The following is a 12,519-nucleotide window of genomic DNA, read 5'->3' on the forward strand; positions in this document are numbered from 1 at the left end:
TTATTTATGAAGTGACAGTTACTTGGTGAAAAATATTCATCTCTCCCGCTCAGCAACGCACCAGTCCAGCACACAGGCCGGGTCACTGAGGGGAGCCTGCTCACTCCACTTTTGCGCCGTCTTGTCCTTTCTTTTGGATAGCAATAAATAAGGTAAGTTATCAATCATGTTCGTTAATATGTTTTAATTAGTGCTACGACTGTTAGAGTTCGCTAGCTAACGTTAGCATTTATTGGCGTTAGCGTTAGCGAGCTACCAAACAGGCCTAACGTTAGCCTGTTCGGGCCATGGTTAAAGCGAGTTTGGGCGGTTTCCCACCATAGTCCTGTGATTTTCTTAAAACCTTTTTACAGTTCCAAAGCCTAATTACTTTGAAAGTCCCACATTTGAAATGTTGTAGCACGAGTTTTCCGTTTTCACCAAGTTGACAGGATGGCATTTTGGCCGGACTTTCAAATTTGCAACGTGGAAATAACGTTTTTTCAGCGAACGCAGCATGAATGTGTCTGACGCAGAGAGGAGGATAAATGAGCTTCATAATGCACTGGCGCTGTCTTTCCTTGGAGAAATGGTGAAGTTTTTTTTTAACTTTGAATACAGTGTTGGTGAAGGAAAAATATGTCACGCGAATGCCGTAATCAGCAGCCATAGTTAAATTTCCATGGAGCAGGGAGTCGTTTGCTCCGTGTTCATTTGACTCAGTCTGAGTCTGCAGAGAAGCTGCGGCTGCGCACCGGTCTGTAGCCCCACAGAGTGCAGGGATGAACGGCTCCTCTCCTGGTCCTTCTCCCTCTATGATAAACTGTAAGTCACGTATAATGGGCCCGTGACCAAAATGAGTGAGAAATCTGCTCTGCTCTTTATTTTGACAGGATAAAACATTATTATCCCAACATTTCACACACATGGACTTTAAGAAAATGTGTTCATTGTCAGAGCTTCTTGTGCCATGATAGTTAATGTTAATGTCATTTTTTCAGTTCCCTCAAGTACTTCAAACACAGTCGGACTTTGGTCACTTTTTGGGGTCTAAGTTGTTTTCCAATGTGCAATTTTACTGTCAAAAGTATTTTCAAACCTCTGATTTTTTTAAAAGAAATCTGTGACAATTTAAGTTTTGATTCTCGTCTTGTCTCGTCATTTCCTGTTTTATTTTGAAATCACTAACGTCCCTCTCCTTTCAGGTACCTTGCCCTTCCTCCTGAGTCTGCGTCTGATTGTCTTCCCTGATTCCAAAGTGTTTCCAGCTGTTCTCCTTGGCTCCTCTTGTGCTCTAATAGTCTGTGTCTCCCTTGTCTTGTGCCAGTGTGTTGTTTCCACCATGAGCCTCACCCTCGCCTCTTTGTTCCACAGCCACAGCTTCCTTCAGCCTGCGGTCGAGCGTATCCTTTGTTGTAATTTATTCTTTATCCATAGCTTTAGTTTTATTACGCTCAGTTTCATAGCCTGGTTTTGTTCCTCTGTTCTTTTTGGAGTGATCTTTGTTGTAATCTTTTAATCATCTCCGTTAGCGGAGCTTTTGCGTTGGTTAATTGTTTTAGTTTCATAGCCCTCCGTTAGTGGAGTGATTTTGTGTTTTGCTCTTGGAGGATCTTTGCGCCGCCGTTATAGGTGAGCTGATAGATAACTGTTAAGGTTTCATAGTGCCTCTGTTTCTGAGAGAGCTTCTTTTGTTTAAGTCCGTCTCGTTAGGAGAGCTGCGAGTTTCTTATCTTTAATAGCTCTTTGTTTTCCTCCTGGAGTGGAGAGGCTTTTGGTTTGATCATTTTCCCAGCTGCACTCTCCTCCTCCATAGTTATTGAGGAGAGTGCTCAGGAGTTTCACAGCCCCTTTCTTTGCTCTGTGAGCAGATCATCAACCTGTTGTTTATATGAATAAAGTCTTGACTTTGAACTTGACCCTGCATCTGTGTCCTGAGGCCTCGACTAAATCTTGAGACATATTTTTACTTTGTCTAAATTGAAGTTTTAGACTAATCGACGAGCAAATTGTTGGTCAGGAACATCCCTCGTGGGTCCAACTCTCCTCAGCTGAACTCAGATGGATCGTCCCGAGAAATCTACAGTACATCCAATGTGATAGAAGTACAGCCTACAACCCCTGTAGAGCTTCTGTTGCTGCTCTCTGTCACAGCTGTGGATTGTTTCTCCAGTCAGTAACTTGTTTGCTGCTCTGTCAGATAATGCAGCGACACGTGTTTCCTACAGACTGTCACAGACATTTTTGTGCTGTAGCTTTTGAACGCTGCTTTATCGACAGCTTAATTTAACTTAAAGCAGCCCTTTGCTGCTTGTTTCCACCTCTCTCCCCCTGCTTTTTATGCCTCTACTGTCACTATCAAATAAAGCAGAAATGCCTCAAAAGAATCTTAAATGTTTTCTAGACTGATATAGTCCAGCGGCTGGCTTCCAGCTGTTAGCATCACACCTTAGCTTAGCGCAGATCATGTTCACTTTTACAGATTATGCCACTGACTTGTATCCACTGCTATTGTTTGAGCTGAGCTGAGCTGAGCTGAGCTGAGCTGAGCTGAGCTGAGCTGTGATATTAGGAGCTGAAAGGCAGCTGCTGGGTGTACAGGAACAGAAAGAGACTGATCATGTTGTCTCACTGTGAAAATGATGGAGAAAGGGTTAACTCCCAGATCCTCCGAGTATTCCTTTAATGCACAAGGCTGGAAGGCAGTGTGGGCAGGACAGATGACATGGTGACAGTTTCCAACGTTTCCCTTCTGTAACGTCATGTTTTTGTTGGCTTTCATCACAGGATTGTGACACTGAGACCTGGGCACAGGTATCTGTCGGGCTGCTGGCTGTTGCCCGTGAAGATGTGCAGCTCACTCCAAACCAGCTGCACCTTCACCCGGTGTCGACTGGCATCATTGCTGAGGGAGGTATGGTGATGGATGGTCTGCAGAACCTGCCGGAGGCTCTTTGCCTCGTCTTTGGACTGTCACATGCTGCACATCTGGACCCTAAAGCATGAAAAACACTTTCTGTCACTGCAGGGAAGTAAATTGCTGCTGATATCAGACACACAGCTCACACAATGAAGGAAGTCTTCCTGCTCATGATGACAACCATGAGATTTTGAAAGCTGTGGCTTATTTGGAGAAGAAGTTTAAACCTTTAGAAGCTTCGTTTGTGCAGTATGCTGATAAAAGCCATAAATGTCCTCAGCTGACTCTCCTGTTGCTGGCCAGCCTGTTTCTTTCTGAGTCGACTCCGGAGCAGCGAGGTCTGTCGTTCCCTCATCTGCTGTTCCTGCTAACAAGCTGAAAATGAGTGGACAGCATGTTTATTCTGTGGGTGCAGGTGGTGAAGGAAAAGTGACCCATTCCTCTCCGGTGTGTTACCCTGCAGGGACACTCGGTGAAGCGTGCTTTTTACTGTCTGAACCGTGTCTGATCGGTTTGCTCTGCAGAGATCTGATGTGCAGATTTGTCTAACCTCTGCACCAGATGTTCTGCAGGTGGTGAACGTCACCGACCTCCACCAGGACACATTTACTGGTGTTCGTTTGAAGCTCAGCAGCCCTCGTGTGTATCAGTGGAAACCTGAGGACACACCAGTGATAACAGATCTGATGCAAAGCGTTTGCAGCATTGTTTCTCCAGTAGACTCAGATTTTATCACCTTTAGATTTACGCTGCACTGCTTCTGCGTCTAACGGGCCTGACAAACCTTATGAAGAGAACTGGTTTGGTGTGCAAAAAGAACCTTTTGTGACCGCTGATCTGTGCTGGAACACGTCTGCTTTGCTGGTAACTCTGACACCGGGCCAGGACAAGCTTTACATTCTCTACCACTCTGAACCTCGTGTTTCACTCTGAGAACACAAGACAAATGGCAAAGGACAGTCTGTGAAACAGAGAGAACACGTGTGACTGGACATTTACTCCAGACAAGCACACCTTTTGTTTTTTTCTCCAAACTGATGACAGCAGAAGGCACATTGGTCCATGGTGGAAGCTCTTGGACAGATTTTTAGTTATTTCTCACAAGTAAATATTCTTGAGCTGAAAATGGTCTCATATCTGGTATTTGGACTCAAACAAATCTGTTCTTCTGACACCACAGAAAGCAGAATTAGAGGTAGATATTTCCTGGAAACAACTGCGATTAAAAAGTTAAATCTGTCAGGATGATGCTGCTGTCTCAGCTGAAATCAGCTTTTAATTCTATCTTGTTCTTTCCCTCTCAGAGAACACTGGCAGAACTCTTCTGTTCGATGGGGCAGACCATCACAAGGTCCCACCCACCTGCAGAGCCTGATAGATGCAGATGTTTTCAGAGCAGCTGGACGGGCCACAGGACATTCCTTTATTCATGGAGCTCCTCGCTTCGCTGGACTGAGCCCATCCATGTTGCAGCTTATCGTTGGAAGTAACCAGGAGTCTGCTGTATTTGAGCTTTCTGACTGCCCTGATCCAGATGTTGCTGATGTGGCATCTGCAGCAAGTGTTCCTTCAAGTCATCGTTGTATTTAGTCATGATGCAACTTCTTGAAATGAACTTGAACTGATTATTCTGGTGCTATCATGCAGACATGTTGACTTTGGATCTACCACAGAAAGCATGGAGCGCATCAGTGATGGAACGCTGCCTCACGCTGTTAACTGGAGCTTGATAGTCAGAGGGAGCCGACTCCACCGGAGCGATGTGAGCTGAACAGCCTGGCCTTCAGCTGGGCTCTTCCTCCCATTAATGATGACAACAGAGAAAATCCTGCAGCATGCGGTCTGAATAAATCAAAATGAAATGAAGTACATGTGGAGAAAGATTTGAATGTATATTAACTGCAGAACAAACTGATCCAATCGTCTCTTTTTTCCACCAACAGCTGCATCTAAATGATGCTTTGCAAACTCTCTGATCCTTTCTGTAGGTCATCGAACGGAGACCAACACAAATAAAGCAGCTACGTCAGGGGCTGAAAGACAGCGGGGTTCCCAACATGATCAAAGAGCGTCCTGCCCCAGCTGCTGTCCTTTTCCAACATCTGCACAGCCAGCTGTGGACTCAGAGGCTGCTCACCTGAACATGCCGACTGCTTCCATCAGTACCAGCAGGGCTTTTATTGGGATTGTACTTATAAAAGTGGAATAAGGCTTTAAGTGGAACATGTTGCAGTTCTATCATTCAGAGATTACAAGCCTCCAATGTTCTATCCAATAAAATGTGCTTCTATAAAAGTGCTGCTCTGTTCTGTTAATAAACCCTTTCAGTTTACAGCCTCTGAGGCTGTTTTTACTTCTCAGACCATCCTGAAAAGGATCATGAGGCCGATGCCAGATAGTGAGGATGAGCACAGCAGCCTGGAGGAGACGTGCAGCTCAGGCTTTCTGAGAGACCACACTGAAAATGCTCAGATTGTAAATGTTCTCTCAGAGAAACAGACCTGAACAATGTACATCTCCTAAAGCTGCTGCTGATTCTTCACACTGACTCCATATTTATGAAACCTGGTGGTGGAAAATCTACCCGGTAACATGATGGAAACATTGTTTTATTTTACCGCAGAAAGACCAGTTTCTTTTTACAGGTGAAGCAGAGATTCTTTGATCTTTGGGTAAACTTGAGAAAGTTCTGCTGTTCAGCATCTTATTGGCAGCTTTAAATACTTCTGACTGTGTCTCTGTGGGCTCCTCTCAGTAACTGCACCAACTCCTGAAGCTGTGGACAGGTTGGAGTATACCTCCCCAGCACCTGTATGCAGGAGTTCCTCCTGAAATGACCACGCCTGTAGCCTCAGCCTGCAGGACCTGCTGAAACTGCCTCTGAAGAGCCAAAGCTAGCAGACATTCAGAGAAAAGCTCCAAGCGTCTGTTAGAAGTACAGACTTTGGCTTTGGAATGATCTGATGTGAATAATGTGAGAAACTGAGCGTCTTTAAGGTGAACATTTCAAAGTTGTAGCAGTTAGTCTGTTCCTCTGTTTCATGCTGCTCATTGAAGGCTGTGGAGCAGTGAGCCATGTTAAGGCTTTACCTCATTAACTGGAAGTGTGTGAGGTTGGGAACAGTTCAGGAGAACTGAGAACAAACATTTCAATCTGAAGTTTTATTTACAAATGTTAAAGTTTGCTGAATAAAGACGATTGAACATGAAGTGTTTGGTGCACTTTTCCATCCAGCAGTGTGTGAATGTTGGTGAACTCGTCCAGTTCTGCTGTGGCTGCATCAGCTGCTGTGGTGCGGCTGCATAGATGTGGAGTGCATCCATGAAGGGAACATCGGGGTCAGGTGACCTGGCCATGTTCTCGCTCAGGTGTCCTTCAAGCTGCACTTGGGCTCCTTCAACTCGGTCCGTTTCACCTCCGAGGTCATCAGAGCCGTGTGGTCCATCCCAGTCAGTCCCACAGTCTGCCTCCACCTGAACACAAATAAAACACCATCACAGTTTTAAGCTTATTCAATATTTTGTAGGCTTTCTGGAGACTTAAACAAAAGCTTTGGCATCTTCAGATGTTTCACTGAAACACTTTCAGTTGCAGTTTTAAACTGAAGCTATGAAATCAGTTCTCCTCAGTATAAATATTAAGTTCTGTAATCTCGCCAAATCATTTTAGGCCTTTTAAATGTATCATTTAAATAATGGCTCCTGATATGATGCACTCAGCTGTTTTAACACACCTGATCAGGATCCTGAAGGTGTCTGAATGATGTCCAAAGCTGGTGGGGAGACTGGCTGCCTGCTGCTCTCAGGCCGTGATGGTTCCAAGCATCCATGAAGAAGGCAAGTTGCCTCTGCAGCTGAGGCAGAAAAGCCCAGTGGAGAGCAAAGAGATGACTCATCATCAGGGGTCAAAAGCCCTTCTCTCTCCAGGCTGAGAAACAGAGTATGGAATGGGTCAAGGACTGGAATGGAAACATCTGTCCATCAGCGTTCTATCCTGGAAGAACAAGAGACATGATTCAGAGAAACATTCCAAGCAGGAAGAGAAGATGTTTCTGCTCTGAATTAGAACTTCCAGCTGGTGGATGTTATGACTCTACAATGAGGAAACTGATGCTCATAAGTTCAGTGATGGCTTTAGAAATGTGTGTCCAGCCTAATCTGGTCTTGGTGGAGCACTCGCCTGAAAAACTAAGTCTGAAAAGGTTTGATGCTGCTGCAAATACAAACAGTTCCAACACAAGAAATAAGAAGAAGGAAAACATGTCTGAAGATCTTTCCCCCTCAAATATACTTTACATTTAGGAAATGTGAAAAAACAACAGGCTCTGAAGCAGATGACAGATGTCATTCATGCTTTGTTCGGTGTTTTCTGTCAGTAATGGAGGACAAAGCAGAGTTTGTGAATAAGGCCAGTGAGAGTCCTGCAGAGGAACAGCAGGATGAACGTTGGGGAATAATAACACTCGTTATGTGCTCTCCTGCAGAGCTTTTCTCATAATACATCGCTATGGAAACCTCACCGTTGGTTATGGAAACTCCTTCCAGGAACGTGTGAGTCTGGGTTCTCTCCTCGCTGTTCCACCATGAAATGGGCGACCTCAGTATTCTCAGCAGCCTGTCAGAGTGCACAGGGGATGGCAAACCAGACGTGTTGATGGCACCAAGGAAGCTCTCCAGCACTGGAGATGCTCCATTGTTTGTTGCAGCAGACAGATGAACAGTTAAACGGCTGAAGCATCTATTCCAGCGTGAAGGACAAAGAAAAAGAAGATCTAATGCATCAGATCTAAATGTGAAGAAGGTTCATTCACAGCTTCTTTGACACAAAGCAGAGAGACTGCACTGATGCAGCTTACAGAGGACTTTCACATAAGGATCCACTTCATATCAGACTCACTTTGCAGCAGCAGTCCCCTGGCATGAAGGAATGATTTCATCATTCTGTGTCCTGTGTTTGGGGGACTTAGTTGGATTTCTGCAAAGCTCTGCGTCACTCAGTCAGAACAACATGTCCGACCTAAACCCCAGGAACTCCACCCGGGGAGTCTCAAGGTCGCTCAGGTTAGAATTCCACACTAAGACAGACGTGATTTCATGTAGATCTCATGGACAGACATCGCTGCCAAACATTCCCACAATGCACTTGGGCCTAACAGGTCTGGCAGTCTTTCCCAGCAGTGGATCCACTGACCTGTATGAACTGCCTTTCTGAGCTAAAATCATCAACTGGTTCACAGCTACGAGCCCTTAACTCACTGAACAAACTACAGCTGCAGCAGTGTTGTTCAGGCTGTTCACAGCAGAGTTAAACTGCAGTTTAACTCACTGATGACAAGGTCTTCTCCTCCTGCCTGATCCCATGAAGATAAACTCCTCTGACACACTGATCCACCTCCACACCTTCAGCACCACATTCACTGAAGAACCTCTGCATCCTGCACTCTGCTCAATTCATTCGTCTGTATCTTTATAGAAAGTGTCTTTCTGTCTGAGAAACACTCACTGTTGAGCAGAAAGTTCACTCTGCACATACCTGCCTCTTTCATTCAGAAACACATTTTCAGCTTCATGGATTCATGGAGGGATGCACAGATATATCGTCCTAACATCGGTATCAGCCAATACTCAGCTTGTTATCTGCAATCGAGGAATCAGCAGAAAGGATAACATGAACCGATGGCATTGACTGATGTTGAGCTGGTGTTGCAGGAGCTTTGCCCTGAAACTGACCGGCTTGGCCTACAGTTGCAGATTCAGCAAATATCCAGTAGATGGAAGCTTAACTCCACAGCAGGCAATCTATTCTTCACAAGAACATTTTGTTTGGGTTTACAAGTACTGAAATCATTGAGTAGGTAAGAGTTTAACTTTTGTGACTCCATTCTTCACCCTGGGCTGGGACTCCTGCCCCTGGAAATCTCCTTGACGACACCTCCTCCTGAATCTGATGAATAGCACCAGAAGTCATCTGGGACGACCTGGCTTGGCACCTCCTTCCACCACAGGCGCAACTGCCTCGGCCGCCGGATTAGTGGCACAATGTTCAAGGAACTTAGCTTTCAGAGCAGCCCCCAGGCCAGCGAAGAAGCTTCGAAACTTCTCCTCTCTTTGTGCCAAATCTCCATAGTCGGGAAATGCCTCCACGACCAGCAAAAACGCAGACTTGCTCAAACAGGTTGGAGGAATCCTCGCAAGCTCACCGTAGTAGTCGCCGCCATCTCCCGTCCCTCCAGCCAAGGAAACTCTGGCTTCCGTCACCAGCAAAAGGAGCGGGTAGATCCACCAAACAGAGACCAACTGAACTTGACAGGGTCATGTCTCCACGCCGCGTGATGCTAACTTAGCCTCGCGCTAACTCACAATGCAAGCAAACTTCCATGGACCGGCAAAAGTCTAAACATATAAAAACATCACCTCTGCCACCAATGTAACCGAGTTTGCTGGGTTCATTCAACTTAACACTTTAAAATAAAAACATTAATGGAGACTGGATACTGAGTTTAACTTTCAGAACCTGCCGCCCCCGTTTTATTACTTCTACTCCCAGAATCCTCTGTACTTACTGCCTACAATACGACAACTCTAGCCAATGTGAGAGGACTCTTCACCAAAAAGCCAAGACAACGTTTCTGACAGTTGAATCGTACTGAAGTCCGCTGGAGTCCAACAATGGTAACTGGGATCAAGCACCAAAAATACAAGAGCGAGAGACGTTCATTGGAGCTCCAAACGTGTCTGATGGACGACTGTTTGGTGTCTCAGGTACCAAAGATGCTTGAATTAGAAACTGAAGGCCAAACTACACACTGTTAGGTTTAAGCTTTAACATTTGTATCAGCCAGTAAACCAGTTGGGTTGTGTGTTTTTATAAAAAGAGTCACTTAAACTGTGATCTGTTACATTCAGAGCCTGGATAGCTCAGTCGGTAGAGCATCAGACTTTTAATCTGAGGGTCCAGGGTTCCAGTCCCTGTTCAGGCGATGTTACCTCTGAATATGTCATGGTTACTATCATTGCATTATCCTACACTTCGGTACTGAAGTGACACAACAGACATGTAACTTTAACGCCACTCAACAACAAAACCTGTGAAAAGTAAGGAGAGAAAAAAACAAAACAACACCACCAAGAAGCTAACATGGAGAGTCAGGAGGCCACCATGTTTATGGTCTGCATGACGGTGATATTAATCATGGACGATCACATCAGGCGTCTAAGATGGAGGCTGGAAGAGCGCACAGCGAGAGTCAGGAGATGAAGAATCCAGCAGCAGGCGATACTTCTTCTTTTCATGAAGACAAGAAGGAGAGCAGAGCGCTGCGGACAAAGGAGACGACGTTAATAAGTTTAACTTATTAAACAGGCGCCGGTTGTGTCCGTGTTGCATGAGTAAACATTTCAGACAAGGGGCGGAGCTACCAGCCATCAAACACCTACGTCATGTTCCTGTGGAACCCAGAAAAGACCTCGGAGAAGGAGCTAAAATGGTTCTAGGAACTGAGTGCTGTGGTCCCAGGTTCCTGTATGTCCGAATGCACGAAAAAACGGCCCTATTTCTGAAAAGGTTATAGGAACTGCAAAAGGTTCCTACAGTGGGAATGCACCTAATGTGTTCTTTGCTCCACTTCTGCTACTCTTAAAACATACGTTAAAGACAGCAAGGGTTATGATCTTCTTCGTTGTGTATGACGAGGTTTCTCAAAGACAATGAAAACACTTCCTCGTAGACATATTAACTGTTCTGAACAGCCAATCAGAGCGGACTCACCAAAAAGTCAAGACAATGTTTGTGACAGTTGAATCGTACTGAAGTCCGCTGGAGTCCAACAATGGTAACTGGGATCAAGCACCAAAAATACAAGAGCGAGAGACGTTCATTGGAGCTCCAAACGTGTCTGATGGACGATTGTTTGGTGTCTCAGGTACCAAAGATGCTTGAATTAGAAACTGAAGGCCAAACTACACACTGTTAGGTTTAAGCTTTAACATTTGTATCAGCCAGTAAACCAGTTGGGTTGTGTGTTTTTACAAAAAGTGTCACTTAAACTGTGATCTGTCACATTCTGAGCCTGGATAGCTCAGTCGGTAGAGCATCAGACTTTTAATCTGAGGGTCCAGGGTTCCAGTCCCTGTTCAGGCGATACTACCTCTGAATATGTCATAGTTACTATCATTGCATTATCCTACACTTCGGGACTGATGTGACACAACAGACATGTAACTTTAGCGCCACTCAACAACAAAACTCGCAAAAAGTAAGGAGAGAACAAAACAACACCACCAAGAAGCTAACATGGAGAGCGAGGAGGCCACCGTGTTTATGGTCTGCTTGACGGCGATATTAATCATAGACGATCACATCAGGCGTCTAAGATGGAGGCTGGAAGAGCGCACAGCGAGAGTCAGGAGACAAAGAATCCAGCAGCGGGCGATACTTCTTCGATCCATGAAGGAGAGAAGAGCGCCGCAGACAAAGGAAACAACGTCTAAGTTTAACTTATTAAACAGGCGCCGGTTGTGTCCGTGTTGTATGAGTAAATATTTTGGACAAGGGGCGGAGCTACCAGCCACCAAACACCTACGTCATATGCGTTCCTGTTGAACCCAGAAAAGACCTCGGAGAAGGAGCTAAAATGGTTCTAGGAACTGAGGGCCGTGGTCCCAGGTTCCTCTATGTCCGAATGCACGAAAAAACATCCCTATTCCTGAACAGGTTCCAGGAACTGCAAAAGGTTCCTACAGTGGGAATGCTTCTTTGCTCCACTTCTGCTACTCTTAAAACATACGTTAAAGACAGCAAGGGTTATGATCTTCTTCGTTGTGTATGATGAGGTTTCTCAAAGACAGTGAAAACACTTCCTCGTAGAAATATTCACCGTTCTGAACAGCCAATGTGAGAGGACTCTTCACCAAAAAGCCAAGACAACGTTTCTGACAGTTGAATCGTACTGGAGTCCAACAATGGTAACTGAGATCAAGCACCAAAAATACAAGAGCGAGAGACGTTCATTGGAGCTCCAAACGTGTCTGATGGACGACTGTTTGGTGTCTAAGGTCCCAAAGATGCTTAAATTAGAAACTGAAGGCCAAACTACACACTGTTAGGTTTAAGCTTTAACATTCGTATCAGCCAATAAACCAGTCGGGTTGTGTGTTTTTATAAAAAGTGTCATTTAAACTATGATCTGTCACATTCAGAGCCTGGATAGCTCAGTCGGTAGAGCATCAGACTTTTAATCTGAGGGTCCAGGGTTCCAGTCCCTGTTCAGGCGATGCTACCTCTGAATATGTCATGGTTACTATCATTGCATTATCCTACACTTCGGGATTGATGTGACACAACAGACATGTAACTTTAGCGCCACTCAACAACAAAACTCGCAAAAAGTAAGGAGAGAACAAAACAACACCACCAAGAAGCTAACATGGAGAGCGAGGAGGCCACCGTGTTTATGGTCTGCATGACGGTGATATTAATCATAGACGATCACATCAGGCGTCTAAGATGGAGGCTGGAAGAGCACACAGCGAGAGTTAGGAGACAAAGAATCCAGCACCGGGCGATACTTCTTCGATCCATGAAGGAGAGAAGAGCGCCGCAGACAAAGGAGACAACGTCT

General features: G+C 45.2%; 1 protein-coding gene and 3 non-coding genes across 4 annotated transcripts in view; 3 read left to right on the forward strand and 1 right to left on the reverse strand.

The window, feature by feature from the left end:
• LOC140301715 (NLR family CARD domain-containing protein 3-like) overlaps window positions 1-12,519 on the reverse strand; it is a 483,071-nt gene that overhangs the window by 119,195 nt on the left and 351,357 nt on the right. The gene's annotated exons all lie outside the window — the stretch shown is intronic.
• Window positions 9,807-9,879, forward strand: trnak-uuu (transfer RNA lysine (anticodon UUU)). The gene has a single exon. It is a non-coding gene; the product is annotated as a tRNA-Lys (tRNA).
• On the forward strand, window positions 10,967-11,039 carry trnak-uuu (transfer RNA lysine (anticodon UUU)). The gene has a single exon. It is a non-coding gene; the product is annotated as a tRNA-Lys (tRNA).
• trnak-uuu (transfer RNA lysine (anticodon UUU)) lies at window positions 12,099-12,171 on the forward strand. The gene has a single exon. It is a non-coding gene; the product is annotated as a tRNA-Lys (tRNA).

Source organism: Leuresthes tenuis, unplaced genomic scaffold, assembly GCF_036924035.1.
Source record: "Leuresthes tenuis unplaced genomic scaffold, fLeuTen1.0.hap1 SCAF_1, whole genome shotgun sequence".
Taxonomy (NCBI): Eukaryota; Metazoa; Chordata; class Actinopteri; order Atheriniformes; family Atherinopsidae; genus Leuresthes; species Leuresthes tenuis.